Source organism: Meles meles, chromosome 16 (genome assembly GCF_922984935.1).
Source record: "Meles meles chromosome 16, mMelMel3.1 paternal haplotype, whole genome shotgun sequence".
Classification (NCBI taxonomy): domain Eukaryota; kingdom Metazoa; phylum Chordata; class Mammalia; order Carnivora; family Mustelidae; genus Meles; species Meles meles.
The window spans coordinates 70,748,467-70,767,540 of NC_060081.1; the positions used below are offsets into that span (position 1 = coordinate 70,748,467).

A 19,074-nucleotide genomic window follows, 5' to 3' on the forward strand; every position below is an offset into this window, starting at 1 on the left:
GCCACACCCCACCATTCCCCTGAGAGTGTGCCCGCTGTCACTGGAATCCATCCCCCACCCAAGCAGCCACACAGAAAGCTGTTAACCCGTCTTCCTCCAGGCTGGCCACTGGGCTGGACGTTCACCCCACCCCCACCACCCGGAGTCATCTGAAGAGACAGCGTGGGGAAATAAACGGCTCCTGAACGCCGCATCACAAACATCTGAGAACAAACCTTGACACCACAGAGCCGGGTGGGGCAGGGGAGAACCTGGATGCTGGCAGGCTCTCCACGGAGAGACTCCACGCAGCCAGGACCGCATCCAGTGCACTCTGCTAGAAGGCCTGCAGTTTCACTTCTCTGAGACTCGGCTTCCTCATCTGGAAAATGGGCATGTAATGAAATAGTGCCCTGTAGCAGCAAAGCTCTGAGGGAAGACTGTGGATGAGAACCAACGCCGAACAGAAAAAAGAAGCAGCAGCAGCAGCAACAGCAGCAGAAGAAGCAAGGCCCAGAACAGCACCACCAACACAGCTCTGACCAGGACTGCTGCCCCATGTACATTGCCATCATCGGGATTATCAGTATTTCAGATCCCACAGCCGGAGACATCCCGCAGGAGCCTGCCCCGGGGGCTGCCCATCCCAGAGCAGGGCCCACAGGAGCCACACAGGTAGGGTGAATGAGAGAAGCTGAGCAGGTGGCACAAAAGGGAGACAGGGAGGCCTGGGGCGCACGGGAGCGCAGATGCTCCTCTAAAAGGGCTGGCCGTCACTCTGCTCCCATCACCGGTCAGCAGGCAGAAATGCAGCCAGAGGTCTCAGTGGTTGAAGAGAAACTGGGTATCTAGGGGTGCCTGGGTGGTTCAGTCATTAAGCGTCTGCCTTTGGTTCAGATCATGATCCCAGGGCCCTGGGATCAAGCCCCGCATCGGGCTCCCTGCTCAGTGGGGAGCCTGCTTCTCCCTCTCCCACTTCCCCTGCTTGTGTTCCCTCTCTTGCTGTGTCTCTCTCCCTCTCTGTCAAATAAATGAATAAAATATTAAAGAAAAAAAAAGAAAAAGAAATTGGGGAACTAGATTTTTGTGATGATTTTTCCCATTTTTAAAACCCTGTGCTAGCTCGTTCTTAAAAATGTATGTGGAGGGGCGCCTGGGTGGCTCAGTGGTTTAAGCTGCTGCCTTCAGCTCAGGTCATGATCTCAGGGTCCTGGGATTGAGTCCCGCATCGGGCTCTCTGCTTGGCAGGGAGCCTGCTTCCTCCTCTCTCTCTCTCTCTCTCTCTGCCTGCCTCTCTCCCTACTTGTGATCTCTATCTGTCAAATAAATAAATAAAATCTTTTAAAAAAAAAAATGTATGTGGAAAGCCAAAGAAACTAGAAGTGCCAATACAATATTGAAAAGGACGATGTTGGAGGAGTCACACTACTAATTCTGAGAATTACTCCAAAGTTATAGTAATCAAGACAGTATGGTACCAGCCAAAGGTCAAACACCAGATCAAAGGAACAAAGAGTCCAGAAGCAGACTCATTCCAATATGGCCATCTGACTTCTGACAAAGACGCAAAGACTCTTCAGTGGAGAAAGGACAGTCTTCTCAAAGGATGGTGCAGAACCACTGACGTCATACACAAATTAATGACCCTTAACCTGAACTACACACTTTATAAAAAAAGTTAGCTCAAGACGGATCCCAGATCACAGATCTCAATGTAAAAACTATAAAACTCTTAGAAGAAAACTTAGGAGAGGGGCACCTGGGTGGCTCAGTGGGTTAAAACCTCTGCCTTTGGCTCAGGTCATGATCCCAGGGTCCTGGGATCGAGCCCCGCATCGGGCTCTCTGCTCAGCGGGGAACCTGTTTCCCCCTCTCTCTCTGCCTGCCTCTCTGCCTACTTGTGATCTCTGTCAAATAAACAAATAAAACATTTTTTTAAAAAAGAAGAAGAAGAAAACTTAGGAGAAAAATCTTTGTGACCTGAGCTTAAGCAAGAAGTTCTCAGCGTAGTAAAAGCAAACTTGGGGAGAGGAAATACGCGATAAATTAAAATTTTAAACAGTTGCTCTGCAGAAGACACTGTTAGAAAATGAAAAGAGAAGGTACAGACTGGGAGAGATATTTGCAAAAGACACAGCTGAGGGAAGATGTGCCTGCAGAGTATAGCTCTAAATTCCACAGGAAGAAAATAAAACAATTAAAAGAAAAGACAGATACAAGACCTGAACATCAACTTCACCCAAGAGGATATATGGATGGAAAGTAAGCATGTGAAAAGATATTCAGCATCATCAGACATTCAGGAATATACATGAAACGAAATAAAACCACAGAAGGATATCACTATACTTCTATGAGAACGGCTTAAAAAAAAAACAAAACCTGATAATAGCAAGTGTAGACGAGGATGGACAACTCAGGGTCTCGGATGTTGCCGGCGGGAATGTGACATGGACCAGCAACTTTGAGAAACAGTTTGGCAGTCTCTCATGAAGTTGAACACCCACGTGCGGGCACTTACTCTAGAGAAATCAACACTTAACGTTCACACAAAATCCTGTACACAGCTGCTTACAGCCATTCCATTAATCACTGCCAAAAAGTGGAAACAATGAGTATGTCCTTCAACAGGCCAACGATGAAACAACTGGACCATGCAAACAAGACCACATGGCTCTTCAGTATAAAGGAACGTTCTAGATACACACAACAACACAAGTGAAGCTCAGAGGCTTCATGCTGAATGAAGGGAGGCCGTCTCAAAGGCCACACGCTGTCATCCCACTCATGTGGCTTATACATGTTCTGGAAAAGGCAACACTCCAGGGACAGAAGCCCGATGAGTGGTTGGCCGGGGTTGCACTCATGGTGGGATCTCTCGGTGGCCACACTAAGGAGCTTTCTGGTGGTATATATCCAGGCTGCAGGGCAGGAACGTGACTCCATAGGTGTGCTGAAACTCATAGAACTCTGCACTCCAAAAAGTCATTTTTATTGTACATGAACTTTTTATTTTTTTTTAAGATTTTATTTATTTATTTGACAGAGACAGAGAGACCACAAGCAGGGGAAAGGGGCAGGCAGAGGAAAAGGGAGAAGCAGGCTTCCTGCTGGGCAGGGAGCTGGATGCAGGACTCGATCCCAGGGCTCTGGGACCATGACCTGAGCCAAAGGCAGACACTTAACCTACTGAGCCACCCAGATGCCCTGTACATGAATTTTTTAAATTAAGTCCTTAAAAATCTCGCACTGGGTACCAGTACGAACTTGAGAGGGGCACCCGGATGGCTCAGTTGGTTGGGCGTCTGCCTTTGGCTCAGGTTGTGATTCCGGGGTCTTGGGATCAAGCCCCACGTCGGGCTCCCTGCTCAGCGAGCAGGGGAGCTTCTCCCGCTCCCACTCCCCCTCTTGTGTTCCCTCTCTCACTGTGTCTCTCTCTGTCAAATAAATAAATAAGAATGCTACAGACTTACGGTGTGTGTGCATATGCGAATTAATAGCTGTATGTATGTCCCCTCACTCTCTCCCCAGAGCCCAAAAACACTTACATGCAGTAGCACAGAGATCGAGGTTTCTAAACACCATCCTTCAAAAAGAAAAAAAAAAAGCTCCTTGGAAAACTAACTAGAGCTCCTTGGAAAACTAACTGATCCCAGGGCTGGGCAATTTTGCTGTGGTGCAAAAAAGCAAGAGAGAAATATTTTTTTAGACAGATGGAGGCAGGGATGCCTACGTGGCTCAGTCAGTTGAGTGTCTGACTCTTGGTTTCAGCTCAGGTCATGATCTCAGGGTCATGGGATTGAGTCCCACATAGGACTCCCCGCTCAGTGATGGGAATCTGTTTGAGATTCTCCGTCTCCCTCTGCCGCTCCCCCTGCTCATGCGCTCTCTCTCTCTCTCTCTCTCAAATAAATAAATCTTAAAAAAAAAAATTCTTGGGATGCCTGGGTGGCTCAATCGTTAAGTGTCTGCCTTCTGCTCAGTACATGATCCCAGCGTCCTGGGATCGAGTCCCACCTAGCCTCCGCCTCCCCTACTTCTCCCTCTCCCTCTCCCACCCCCCCTGCTTATATTCCCTCTCTTGCTGTGTGTGTGTGTGTGTGTGTGTGTGTGTGTGTGTGTGTCAAATAAATAAATAGACGATGTTTTAAAAAATTTTTAAATAAAAAAATTCTTTTTAAAAGACGCATGGAGGCATATCAAAAGGGCACAGGGGCCAACTGGAAAGAGCTCCTAACGGCCAAAGCTGCAACCACTCGGAAGAAAATAAATAATGGTAACACTGATTTATGAGTCCATCCTGATATAAATAACTGAATGAATAAATAAGCAGGGGAGAATTCTTCCCTACAGAAAAATTCCAATTAATAAAAATAGAAGGAATGAAGAAAATAGAAATTCACCATTAGAACATCACAGGAGGAATTGCCACGGGCAAGATACACCCATGGATGCTAAAATTAGTGGGAGAAAATGGAAGCAAAAGCAAGATATTTTTACAGTCTCAAAGATTCTCCCCCACCCCCCTGGCCAAAATCTAGTAATTATAAAGGGAGAAAAATTGTTACTTTACCATAGAGAATCCTGGCTTTTGCCGTCTTAGCCCAGTGATCATGGTTAACATCCTCCATAATAAATACTGACGCCATGGCTCCCTGATACAAGGTGCAGAGAAAGACACGCTACCTCTGACCTGTATCCCTCCCTATAATGCAGAACCTCCAACCCAAAGAGGGGCAACCTATAAGATACTTGACCAGTACTCTTCACCTGTGTCAAGGTCATGAGAGACAAGGGAAGACTAAGGAAGGGAAGGCTAAGACTAGAACAGCCGGAGCAGATGTGATAGCCAAAGGCAACGTGGTCTGCTGGATGGGATCTTGGGAAGAAAAAAAGGTAAGAGTGGGACAATCAGCCAATTCAAGTAAATTCGGTACTTTAGTTAACGGCACCAGCTCCAGACTAATTCCTTCGTTGCGGTCATTGTACTACGTTTCTACAAAATGTTAACTTGAGGGGAAGTCGGATGAAGGAGGGACAGGAACTCCGTGCTGTATCTTCAGGTTTTCCGTTAAGTCTAAAATTATCTCCAAATCAGAAATTATCTCCAAATCAGAAACCCCGTGCTGGCCAAGCTAACTCAGCTACTGGTCAAACAACACACGTCTATACAACAAACTCGTCTACACTACAAACTCAGCCCGTGGGCCAAAGGGTCACACTCCTGGTGGTTACAGACTTAATGTGTGACCCGCCCCCAAACCTAAACTCCAGTCCTGGCCCCCAGCATGATGGTATCTAGAGGTGGGGCATTTGGGAGGTAATTAGGTTTTGATGAGATCAAGAGGGTGGGGTCCCCAGCAGAGGATTAGTGCCCTTATTAAAAGAGGAACAGACATCCGAGAGGGCTCTCTCTGCCCTGTGAGGATACCGCCCAAAGGCGGCTGTCTGCACACCAAGAAGGAAGTCCTCATCAAGAACTGAATCTGCCCACACCTTGATCTTGGATTTCCCAGACTCCAGACTGTGAGCAAACAAAGTCCCAGCTGAGCTCCCCTGGCTGTGATGTTTTGTTCTAGCGGCCTGAGCAAGCTAATAGCTGCTCCCCAGCCAGCACTCCAGTTCCCTTCAGGAAGGCCCAAGGGGGGAAAAAACTCTCTGAACTTGTACATAAAAGACTCCTCCCAAACTCAGGTGTCCCCAGCACCACCGTCCTTTTCATGGCCACACCTTGTGCCTGCAGTAAAAAGGACATGGAGAGCTTGGTTTGAGCCCAGGCCCTGCTACAAATTCACTGTGGGAGCCTGGGTGAGGGACTCCCCTCTTCCAAAAACTGGGCAGGGATCAAGCTTTAGGGGATCATCATAAAGTTCAGATGAGCGTGCCTTGTTATGAAGTGACTAGGAAAGCAACAATGAGCTCACATTAGGTGTTATTTTTTCATTACAGCAACACAATAGGGGCTGAAGGACAGAGACGATTTATGAGTGGGGAAGGAAATTCAAGTTGAACATAGCCGTACCCCACTCTGTCTACATCACTTTATACAAGGCCCCAGAACTCTGCGAGGCAAGGAGGCAGGGCAGCACAATGACCTTCTGCACATGGGGCAAGGCTCCCCTGCTAGGGACGTCCTCACACACACAACACCCTCGTCCACAGGACATCCTCATTCACAGAACGTCCTCAGACAGAGGCACAAGAATAGTAACCGCAGGACTGTTTAAACAATTCTAAACCAATTAGGGTCCATTCAAGGAATGAAAAACTATGCAGCTGTGGAAAAGAACGAGGAAGCCCGCGGGTACCATAGAGAATAAGATATACGACTAAGAGGGGCGCCTGGGTGGCTCAGTCGGTTAAGCATCTGTCTTTGGCTCAGGTCATGATCTCAAGGGTCCTGGGATTGGCTACATTGGGCTCCCCGCTGAGCGGGGAATCTGCTTCTCCCTGTGTCCCTCCCCCTGTTCATGCTCACACATGTGCACTCTCTCTCTCAAATAAATACATAAGATCTTAAAAAAAAAAAAAACCTGACTCAGAGGAAATAAGAGAGGGGGACCTCCCGACCTAGCACCTCCACTCCTCCGGCACACATGTACCAGGAGACTCCGCAGTAAGGTTCCCAGCAACATCGCTCAGAAGAGCTGTGTGACCAGCAGCCTCTGAGAGGAGCCCCAGTGAACCCCGCCTCCTGGTACTCACAACACCTGCTCCATGGAGAGTGTCCTCCTACCCTCCATCAGGGTTGTGACCAAGAGCCTACATACAGGACAGTAAAAGAGACGGCATGGCCCCTTCAAGACTAGGTCATAAAAGCACTCATGACTTTTACCTATGGCTCTCGGGACCACGCACTCAGGGGACGCCACCTATCATGCCTACCTACAGAGAAGCCGCCATGGTGAAGGAAGGAGGCCTCCAGACAACAGCCATGTGCAGGCACCATCTTGAAGCAGAGACTCTGCCCCAGTCAAACCTTCGGATGAGCCTGCAGACCCGGCTGGCAGTTTCCTGGCAAACTCATGAGAGACCCAGAGCTGAAGAATTACCTAGCGAAGCTGCTCCCAAACTCCTGACCCACAGAAACTGTGAGACAAGAACATTTAGTATTTTAAGCCATTAACTTTTACAGTAACAAATATGGCTAATTTGACTCCTTGTCTCTCATGACGTTCCAGACGAATGCGCCAGAGGATCCACTGGCACGGTTCTGGGCTGAAGACCTCGGCTACCTTCTTACCACATGGGCCTCTCCACACAGCTGCCTCACAACATGGCGGCTAACTTCCCTAGAGGAAGTGATCCCTGAGAAAGAGAGCACCCACCACAATCCTTTTATGACTGAGAGTCTAGGCCACTTTCTCCTACTCCTTATTCCATTCATCAGAAGTGAGTCATTAAGTCCAGCCCACAGCCAAGGAAAGAGAAAGATACAGGGTGTGAATAATAGGAGATGGGGGTTTGGGGGCCATCTTGGAGGCTGCTCATCACACAGACCAAATTCCCAAAGGATAATGAGTTTGTTACAACAACAGAACAACGAAATAATAGCCAACACTTACTGGATGTTAACCATGTTTGAGGGTCCATTTAATCACGACAACAACCCTGGTATAACTACTGCTCCCAGATTCCACCACTTCTTCCACACTCGCTCTATAACTTCAACTGGGTTTTCTAGCCTTTAGGGGAAGCGAAGATCCATAGATGAGCCAAGGCCATTTTCTTAGACCTCCCTGAGGAGGTGCCGCTTGGGCTCCAACCTTAAGGATGAGAAGGAAAGAGACAAGGGACAATCTAAGGAAGAACATTCCAGCAGAGGGAATATCAGGTGCAAAGGCCCTGAGGCAGGAGTGAATAGTGTTTGTGGGAAGGCTAAAGAAGGCCCACAGGCTGGGAAGGAGTGAGGAAGGAGCAGTGCTGAGAAAGGTGGGCAGTGGACACACAGCCTACACGGAGGAGTTTAATTTCCTAAATGACATGAGGAGTTAAGAGGCCTGGCTTCCAGGGAATAAAAGGCAGAGAGGTTCAGAGTCAATCCTGGAGAAATCCCCCAAACCCTGAACCCTAGGAAATCTTCAAGGGCAAAACAGACCTGGTCCTAAGGCTTCCAAGGACACCAGAGGAACACAGGGCTTGGGAACCCATCGTCTATAAGGACAGGACCCCCCCGCTCCCGTACCCCCAGGCAGGTCTTTTGGAATGACCCTGCATCCTTTGCTAGGGCCATGCCCACTCACATACTCCAGCCACACGTCTGTGAACTCTCTCCCCAGCTTCCCACACTCCTGATACCAGAAACCCTACTACTCACCAGGAAGCCCCAGCTCCCAGGACCCTTCTAATTTGAGGTTAGCTTCAAAAGGGAAAGGCCCGGTCCACTTAGACTCCCACGAAAGACTGAGCGGCCTATGGGTGGTCTGCCTGCCCAGGGTGGGGCTCCCCTCCACTCCCTGCTCTGCTGCGGAACCCTGCAACTGCAAGAAGTCAGTGAACTGCAAAGGGACTCAGTTTCCCCATCTGAAAGATGGGAATGGCCACATCCACACTGGACTTAGCAAAGGGAAATCCTGAAGATTAAAATGTACCCTCAAAAAGTTCAAGACGCACATATAAGGGTAATCTAGAAATAAAAATGATGATGGTAATAACAACCTAACATTTATTGAGGAGTTATTATATACTGGACTCTTTACAGTTAGGTGCTTTACAGAAATTCCTGCCTGTAATCTTCGCCACAACCCTATGATTGGCCCCTTTTTACAGATTAGGAAACTGAGGCCCAGAGAAGTCAAGTAACTTATCTAAGGTTGCAGAGCCAGCAGGTGGCAGAATTACGGCTAGACCAGAGGCTCTGCGTTTTATACATAAGAACACACTTACATGCAAGAGAGCTGACAACACGCTCCCGTGTCTTTGCAAAATGGCTCTATTCCTCATACTCGTTCTCATCACCCTGCGAAGGGCAACCTTACATGAATGACATCATATCACATAATCGTCTCTTTTTATGAAAAAAATTATGCATTCCTCAATGGGGGAAAAAAATCAACTATTGATTCCTTCTTTGTCAATTTGAAGAATCCGCACTGCGTTGCTCCTATGTCCTGAATACTATATCCTAATTCATGAAAGGAGGAAATCCAACTTCTTTTTAGATCCTGATTTTCTTTTTTTTTTTTTTAAGATTGTATTTATTTATTTGACACAGGGAGACACAGCGAGAGAGGGAACACAAGCAGGGGGAGCGGGAGAGGGAGAAGCAGGCTTCCCACAGAGCAGGAAGCCCAATGCGGGGCTCAATCCCAGGACCCTGGGATCATGACCTGAGCTGAAGGCAAGCTCTTAATAACTGAGCTACCCAGTCGCCCCAATCCTGATTTTCTTTTCCAAGGTGAAGTCCTCATCTAACCAACACCCCCAATACTGTTATGTTAGGAACCATTTCCGATGGCCTCAGCCACACACCTTTGGTTCCAGTTGTTTTGTGACAGCGAGGTTGTCCCAGATCTGCAGGGTGCTGGACCCTCCTTCTATAAAGGCATCCCTGCCTTCCCCAGGGAAACCTCTTCAGGGGGCAGGGAGAGGGGGGCAAAAAGCTGATTTGCGCAAGGAACCACAAACCCACCAGAAGAGAAAGCCAAGGGGACTGCTGGGCGTGGCACCTTCAGGAGGGAGTGCCCAGTGCCTCCCCTGAACCCACTGACCCCACAGTGGCCTCACAGGCCAGGTAGCAAGCAGCCATCAGCAGTCCTGCCCGCACTCAGGGGACCCACCCTTGTGAAATCTCGGGAAGGCGCTGGCTTGAAATGGGTACATTTTATTTTATGTGATGTATACCACAAGAAGGCTTATATTTGTAAGAAGTATTGAAATGCCTGTATCATGCCTGCCACCCCTCTAACAGGCCAACTGGGGGGACGGCTGGAGGCAGGAAGCCCAGCCCCCCACCATCAAGGCGCACCCACAAAAAAAGCATAGGACACTAAGGGCCACGGGTCGTCAACATGTGGTACCCAGTGGGGCTTCTGAGAGGCTCTAAAGGGCAAGAGGTCACTGGAAAGGGTCAGAGCATCTCTGCAATGACCTACAACCCTCCCAGTCCCCAGTCCCCACCCTACACTCTGAGAACCTCTCAGAGAACCTCGTCACCACATGTTGACGACCCTCTGGGGACTCACTCCCTGGGCCTCACTGGTGGCCGGCAGGTCCACCAAAGCTGAGCAGCAGGACCTGTGGGATGCCCTCCTTCCCCACCAGGCTGGTGGGTCATGGCTGCACACCATCCCCTTGGCCCTGGGCCCTCTCCGAGGAGGGACATTAACCTGGTAATAACAACACCTGGTAATTAACCCCTGGTAATTAACCTGGTAAATTAATAACGACCCCAGACACGGGACCACACAACATCTCCAAATATACCGATCTTATAATCAAGTAAAAGTTGGTCCCAACTGTCCAGTGAGTTCCATTAAAAGGCCCCATAAAGGTCCTTTATGTATTAAAAAAAAAAAAAAAAAAGAGTCTGATTCCCAAACATCACACACAAGTGTTCGAAGAAGCAACAGCTCCTGCCCAACCAGGGTCCATGAGAGAATGTTTCAAAGGCCTGAGCCAGTTTTCTAGCTCATTTCCTCTTTTGCTGCTCATGATATTATAGATTTACATTAAGAACAAAACAACAAAGAACAAACAAAACAAAACAAAAACAATTCTTGCCAAAAAAAGAAAAGCCCATTTTTACAAGGAATTTTATAAGCCGACCTGGAGGGCAGGGAAGAGCGAAGGCAACCCCTCAATTAAACAGGTTGTGGAATGTTTTTAAAAAAAAAAAAAAAAGCCTTTTAACATAGAAAACACCCAACCATATATTTTTAAAGTCTAATTTTGAAAAATGATCAAAACACTTTTTTTTTTCAAACATCCCAAATTACAAGTGGCCGTCAGATGCTGGGGTCTGGAAGTACAACTGTGGTTTGTTTTATTTTCTTTGTTTTTAAGAAACCTAAAAATTAAGGAAATCACAAGTACCCAGGGAAGAAATGCTAGGAACACTGCCCATGTGGTAACTTCACGTGTGGACTGTCAGAAGCTTCGCGATGAACGCACCCAGAAACCAGACATCTCGTCAGGGGGGACCGCGAGAGCGTGTGCGCAAACCCAAAACGAACTTGTAATTCTCTGGGTGTGTTTGAAATGCCCATGGGAAGAGCTCTGTGAGCCTCAGACGTTTTCCTGTTGAGACGGTCATGGAACCCCATTCTCTACCCCCCAAGAAACAGGCAGGCAGTGTCCTAGGATGCAGGATGGAGGGCAGATGTCTGGGGATATGATGTAACCTGGGTGAAGTGAATTCATCCAAAAATGAGTCATGGAAGCAGCCCTCAAACGTCCTTCAGAAATCTCCACTGCAGAACCCAGGACTAAGACCCCTGCTCAAAGAAGAATCTCTCCTCTGTGACGTAAGCGCTGGCCTGGGCTGCAATGGCAGACATTGTGTCCTCTGCCACCAGATTCTATTTCCCCCTTTTGCAGTAAAGCACCCCAGTGCAGCTGGAGGGATGTGACCGATCCTCCACCCGAGCCACACAAGGCACAAGAAGGAAGCCTATGGAAAGGGTGACTGAGAGATGAACATACAGCCCCTAGATCAAACAGTACCTGAAGCTAACATCTTAGCTTTGTGAGTTACATTTCCTCTCTTGTTTAAGTCAGTTTGGTTTGGGTTTTTGAAGAGTCCCCCGTCCAAGGATTAAACAAAGCTCTGACTTTAGCTAGGAGCTCAGAAGTCCAGCTATGCCCATCCCTTCCGAATAACTACCAGTTCAGAATGGAACAAGTCCTTCAGGTGTCACGGATGAGGGCAAATTACAGGCATCCAGCTTCACCCAATCTCACAGTGCTTCCTCAATTCTCCACGCCCCTTTGTTGCCAGGACAACCTGCTGAGCCTTAAGCCCGGGCCCTGGCCCTCCCCGAAAGATTCCGTTCAAACACCACCGCCCTTGGGAAGCCATCCTTGCTCAGCCTCTCTAAGAAGAGCCACTCACTCCCACCCCTGCGCTCCTCATCCCCGCCCCTGCTTTAGTTCTCTTCCTGACGTCTGTCACCAACGGGTACTCTGTGGATTTACTTGTTTGTTCACTGTCTGTCCACCCCAACCTGTCACCCCTCAGCCTCCTTCCCAAGGGGATCAGTCAGAGTAAGAAAACTCTTGTCCATGAGAGAAAACGAGCTACGACGTTAGCCCACAAGAGGCGTGGGGCAGGCGGCCCCTGACAAAGACACGCTTGAGCATGGCTCAGAGGCGGTGGGGATCCCGGGGCCACCGTGAGGACCGCCAGCGCTCTGTGGGTCCTCCCTCCCTGGGCCCCCGCCGCAGGAGCTCCTCCCCTCCTCCAAGCCTCCTCCTCAGGTGCTCAGGCCTAAAACCCTGGAGCCAGGGCATCTGCAGGGCAGGAGGGCTCCCCCTCAGGGTCCCGCTAAAATGGGGTCGAACCCTGACAGGAGCACCTCCCGTGCCTCACCCCGGATCCCCTCGACTCCCGTCGGTCCCCCCAGAGCCAACCATCAGCAAATTCTACCGGCCCCACCTTCGAAATACCTCTCTTCTCTGCCACGCCCCTGGTGAGGGCCACCGCCACCTCCACACCTGGACTGCACCAGTGCGTCCTCCCTGGTCTGCCTCCTGCCCCCCCTGCCCCAGCCCGTGCAGCAACAGAGGAAACTTTTCAAAATAAAACCCTCTCGGGCGCCTGGGTGGCTCAGTGGGTTAAGCCGCTGCCTTCGGCTCAGGTCATGATCTCGGGGTCCCAGGATCAAGTCCCGCATCCGGCTCTCTGCTTGGCGGGGAGCCTGCTTCCCTCCCTCTCTCTCTGCCTGCCTCTCTATCTACTTGTGATCTCTGTCAAATAAATGAATAAAATCTTTAAAAAAAAAAAAACCACTCATACTCCTCCCCTGCCCCCAACCTTCCAGGGGCCAGCTTCCCACGTACCTAGAAAAAACTCCCAGCTCCACACCTGACCAGGGACGATCTGGCCCTGGCTGCCTCCTCACTTGCTCACTGCTCCTTATACCCATCTGCCACCACAGGATCTTTGCATATGCCATTCCTTTTGCCCAAACAACTCTCTCCAAGAACTCTAAATGCTGCTCCTTCCCATCGCCCCGTGACAACATCACCTCCCCACCAGGCTTCAACCTCACCCCTGCTTCCCAGTCTCCACTACCCTGCCCTGCCCACTGTCGGAGTGATCCGTGCTTCATGCCCTGGTTTGTCTGTCTGCAACCCTAAGCACCCCTGAATGTGAGCCCGACAAGGTCAGGAACAACTCTCCCATTCAGCATGTATGGCCAGCCCTCACCCGGACCAGGAACTCAAAACATATTTGACAAATCGAGGGACACCTGGCTGCCGGCACCTGGGTGTCTCAGTCAGTTTAGTGTCTGCCTTTGGCTCAGGTCGTGATCTCAGGGTCCTGGGATCAACCTCCACGTCGGGCTCACTGATCAGTGGAGATTCTGCTCCTCCCGCTCCCTCTGCACCTCCCCCCAAATAAATAAATAAATAAAAAGAAAAACACTAGGGGTGCCTGGGTGGCTCAGTTGGTTAAGCATCTGCCTTTGGTTCAGGTCGTGATCCCAGGGTCGTGGAATGGAGCCCTGCATCAGGCTCCTTGATTAGTGCGGAGCCTGCTTCTCCCTCTGCTTCTGGCCCTCCCCCTGCTCATGCGCACATGCACTCTCTCAAATAAATAAAAAAAAATTTTTTTCTTTAATGTTAAAAAAAGGCTGCGGGGGGCGAAGGGGAGGCACACCTGGCTGGCTCAGTCATCAGAGCACACAACTCTTGATGTCAGAGTAGTGAGTTAAAGCCCCATGCTGGGTGTAGAGATTACTCAAATAAATAAATATTTAAAATATATATTTAACAAATCAAAAATCAAAATCTGATGCAGGGGGACACCTGGGTGGCTCAGATAGTTAAGCGTCTGCCTTCAACTTGGGTCATGATCCAGGGTCCTAGGATCGAGTCCCACGTCGGGCTCCCTGCTCCGTGGGGAGTCTGCTTCTCCCTCTGCCTGCCGCTCCCCCTGCTTGTGCTCGCTCTCTCTCTGTGACAAATAAAATCTTTAAAAAAATCTGATGTTGGGTTCTTGTTCAAATGTCACCCCTCCCTGACCCTTTGGCACCCTCGCAGAGTTAGCACAGGGCTCCTCATACAGCTTGGGCACTCTCCCTGCGGCACGCCCGCTGGGAGGTTTTTATCTGACCTTCCTCATTACAGTCAAAGCTACTGGCGGAAAACCCAGCTCTGAGATGCCGCAGCCAGCCTGGGCCCGGTGTGCAGATGTGACCTCTATGCTTGCTTCATGACGGGTTTCCCCAGGTCTTCCCCGCAGTTCTGGGCAGAGGTAACCTGGGGGCAGCTCGCATGAATATCTCTCACTTGGATATTAATACCTATATATAACTATCATACCACATTCAGGACTCCTGAACATTATTGCTTAAAACTAAAGTTTTTAAGGGGGCGCCTGGGAGTCTCAGTTGGTTAAGCAGCTGCCTTCGGCTTAGGTCATGATCCCAGAGCCCCGGGATCAAGCCCTGCATAAGGCTCCCAGCTCCATGGGGAGCCTGCTTCTACCTCTGACCCTCTTCTCTCTGTCTCTCTCTCAAATAAATTTAAAAAGTCTTTAAAAAAAAAAAAAAGGTGCCTGGGTAGCTCGGTGGGTTAAACCCTCTGCCTTCAGCTCAAGTCATGATTTCACGGTCCTGGGATCGAGCCCCGTATCAGGCTCTCTGCTCGGCATTAGGTCATGATCTCAGGGTTCTGGGATCGAGCCCCGCATCAGGCTCTCTGCTTGACAGGGGGCCTGCTTCCCCCTCTCTCTCTCTCTGCCTGCTGCTCTGCCTACTTGTAATCTCTGTCTGTCCAAATAAATAAATAATCTAAAAATATCTAAATCTAAATATAAATATAAATCTAAAAAATAAATAATCTAAAAAAATAAAAATTAAAAAGACTAAGTTTTTAAAAAGGGAGGAGATTAAGTTTAAAAACTACAGAAATAGGGGCACCTGGGTGGCTCAGTAGATTAAAACCTCTGCCTTCGGCTCAGGTCATGATCTCAGGGTCCTGGGATCGAGCCCCACATCGGGCTCTCTGCTCAGCAAAGAGCCTGCTTCCTCTCTCTCTGCCTGCCTCTCTGCCTACTTGTGATCTCTGTCTGTCAAATAAATAAATAAAATCTTTTTTAAAAAACTACAGAAATAATGTTGCTGCTGGTAGAAGAAACCAGGAGACCAATCGGGATGCATGGATCTTAGGAAACACTAACTGGCTAGATGGATGGACGGACAGATGGACAGAGAGAAGCAGGAGAAAAGAACTGAAGTGGAGGAGAAGAAGGAAGGGGAAAAACGGGCCTGGCATGTAGTAGGTGCTCAGGAAATGTACTGCCTTAAAGCCATCCTCAAGGGAAGCGGCAAAGGCCATGGTGAGCAGCCTGGGCCCTGAGCCATGCTGCTGATTCCTATTCTGCTTCAGCCTTTCCTCCCTGGGGAACATGGGGGACCTGGGGCACGTGACAGAACCTCCCTGTGCCTCAGTTTCCCCATCTGTAAAACCGGACAATAAGAATCCCTCCATCAAGGTTGTCGGGACAACGCATGAGTCCGTGACAGCAGAAAGCTCAGGACACAGTCTGATGAATCCTAAGGGCTTGAACCACGTCGGCGACAGCGTGAAAAACCGTTTCACGAATCCATCCTGGGGCCAGGACAGGAAGAGGACCCAAAATCGATCACCCCCCCTCCTTCGCAAGCAGCCAGCCCTGAAGCTCCCCTGGCCTCCCCAGAAGATTTCCCGGGGACGCAAGAGAGAAGAGGAGAGAAGGCTCTGCTCCCCACAGGCTCAAAGGAGAAAGGAGGCCAGCGAGCTGCAGCATGATCGGAGAAGTTGAACAGGGAGGAGAAAGGAACATGAGGCAGGAGCAAAAAAAGATAAAATTCAGTAGCCCCGGCTGCCTCTGCAGACAGCTAAATTCTGTTGTGCTACTTCTGCGTGCCTCAGCTTTTCTCAGCCTCCAAGGAGCGTTTGCCTAAATTAGTGCCTCCAATAACCCACGGAGAGAAAGGGAAGGTGAAGACAAGTGGAGAAAAGCTTGGGCCCCTGGGCGCTGAGCCCAGACCAGTGCTGAACAAAAGAAGGGGGAACATGGGATCCCAGAGCCTCTCCCCACAGCCGTGGCCAGCAGTCACGGGTCACGCCCAAGGCTCCAGCCCGGCCCTCTATGCCCCCAGTGTTCTCCCTACCACGTTCCGACCTCCCAAGCGGCTCTCACGGTTCCTCGATGCACCTGTCACCTGCACCCACCAGCCCCCACCAGCTCCCACCACCCCCCCTCCAAGTCAGCTAGAGCATTACTGGATGCTCCAGGGAGTGGGTTCACGGCCAGAGAACCCAATGTGTATTTATTTCTGGGGATGTGCCAGAGAGAGAGAGAGGACGCATGCACACGTAATGTGTACACTGCATTAATGCAGGGCGCTGTGTATGCAGAAAATAGCACCCCAGCTAGCTGGCTCAGGACCCTGCTGATTCATGCAGGCACACACGTTAACATCGCGCCCCACAGTAAACATGCAGAAACGCACGCAGAAATAGTCACCTTCGCGCGGTTCCTGCCAGATGGCAGAGCCTTGGCGGTGACCGCGTGTCTGCGCATCTGTGCATTTGTTTGTATGTAAGAATAGTGGCAGCTGACGTTACTGAGTCCCTACCCGCTGCCAGACGCTGTCCTACCGTCCTACGTGCTACGTCAGTCCCATGACAGAGGTGTCACCAAGACCCATGTTCGACAGATGAAGAAACTGAGGCCCGGAGGTCAAATCACTTGCCCCAAGGTCACACTGCCGCTGAGTGGCAGAGCTGAGACTCGAACCCAGGCAGCCGGGCTCCCAGGCCTACAGCCTATGACCACCACTGTATACCAGTGCAGGAGCACAGCTGGCTGACCGGGATGCCGGGCTCCACGTGCCCCTGATCACAGTTTACGTCTAAATCCTTGAAATAACGTATTGGTGCCATTGTGCAGGTGTACAGATGAGAAAACTGAGGCACGAAGGGGTTAAATAGCTTGCCTAAGGTCATGGCTGAGAGGTGGCAGGGCTAAGTCTGAACAAGGGATGGAAACGGGATCCCAAGCCTTGTGGGACCAGGTGGGTTCCAGCTGAAGGAAGACAGTGAACTCCTAAAGTCAGAGGCAAGGGTTATCTACACACCCAGCATCCAATATGAGCACGCCAGGGTTTTATGACCCTGGGGATGAAAGGGCGGGATCCCAAAAACAACCAAACACCACTGGGGCCCTCAACAAACCTGCCGTGCCAGTGAGGGACCAGATTTCAACAGGACTGGCCCAGATGAGAAACAGAAACCCCCAAGGAAGGCAGGTGCCTGAGGTCCAGAGGTCCAGGGGTCCAGGGTATTTCGGTCAATGCCCAGATATGCCCCCTCCCCCACCCAGCGACATTGCCCTCAGGGCAGAGTGTACAAACTGGCAACCCACAGGTTTGGCCCACAGACGTGTTTTGTTTGGCCAATGCAGTGTTTGTTAAAAATGTGATTGAGTTGCCAACTTTTAAAAATCCAATGATTTCATACCAAAAACTCTACATTTCCGGCTGTTGGGAAACATCCTTAAAAAGTCAGGAGATCTGGCCATACGGGGCTGGTGTTCCCAGATGGAAACCACTGCTCTGGGCTGAGAAGCAGCTACCCCTTTACACGGGACTTGGGACTCAGGGCAAGGACATGTGCTCTCCCATTCTCCAGAAGCCCAGGGTCAGGGTCATGGGCTCTGGAGCCAAACCACCAGGGCTTGCTAGCATCTGGACTCTGCCATCTCCTCAGTATGCGTCCTGTGCCTCAGTTTCCTCATCTGCAAAAGAGGAGCCACTCCACGGGACTAGGGCCTGGCACCCAGGAAGCACTCAGTTCCCCCAACACCACGGCCAAGGACTCGAGGCACTGTTTGGTAACGGTAAGAGCTAGTCCACATCTAGTACCTGCTGTAGCCCAGCCCTGTCCTAAGTGCTGGATTTAACTGATCTTCCCCAAAAGCCCGTAAGACCACACCTAGGTATAGGCTCAAAAGAAATGAAAACCTATGTCCACCTAAAAACTTGTATGTGAATGTTCTTGGCAGCACTATTCATAAGAGCCAAACAGTGGGAAACAAGCCAACGTCTGTCACTGGACGGATGGATAAACCAGATGTGATACAGCCATATAAACAGAATATTATTCAGCCATAAAAAGGAATGAAGGGGGGGCGTCTGGGTGGCTCAGTGGGTTAAAGCCTCTGCCTTCGGCTCAGGTCATGATGCCAGGGTCTTGGGATTGAGCCTCACATTGGGCATCTCTGCTCAGCCGAGAGCCTGCTTCCTCCTCTCTTTCTCTCTCTCTCTGCCCGCCTCTCTGCCAACTTGTGATCTCTGTCTGTCAAATAAATAAATAAACAAACAAATAAAGGAATGAAGGACAGACGCTACAACAGAGATGAACCTTTAAAACATGATGTGAGGTGAAAGAAACCAGACACGAAAGGTCTCATACTGTAGGAGCCCCTTTATATGAAATGTCCAGACCCACCGACGCAGAAAGCAGATTAGTGGCAGCCGCTTGGGGTCAAGGAGGGGAGGAAGGGGCGTGAGTGCTAATGGGTTCAGCATTTCTTTCTGGGTGATGACAGTGTTCTGGAAGGAGAACACAAGGATGGCATACCACCTTGCAAATACACTAAAAGCCACTGGTGTGGACACTTTAACAGGGTGGATTCTATCTCAATTCTTACATGGTTAAAGAAGAAAAAAGTCTATGGGGTAGACGTTATCATCCCCATTTTGTAGATGAAGAAACCAAGGCCCGGTGAGATTGAAGATAAATATTTCTCTATATCCATGTTGATGCTGAAAGTGGAGCAAGAGAAGACCCGGGCAGGGAGGGTGATGGGCGTTCTTACACCTGACTGCTTTCCTCCGCAGCGCCATGGGCATCCAGGTTTTCCAACCTCACCCTAAGGTG

The 19,074-nt window shown here is 49.9% G+C and overlaps 1 protein-coding gene across 1 annotated transcript in view; it reads right to left on the minus strand.

Moving 5' to 3' along the window:
* PREX1 (phosphatidylinositol-3,4,5-trisphosphate dependent Rac exchange factor 1) overlaps nt 1-19,074 on the minus strand; it is a 178,013-nt gene that overhangs the window by 128,318 nt on the left and 30,621 nt on the right. The gene's annotated exons all lie outside the window — the stretch shown is intronic.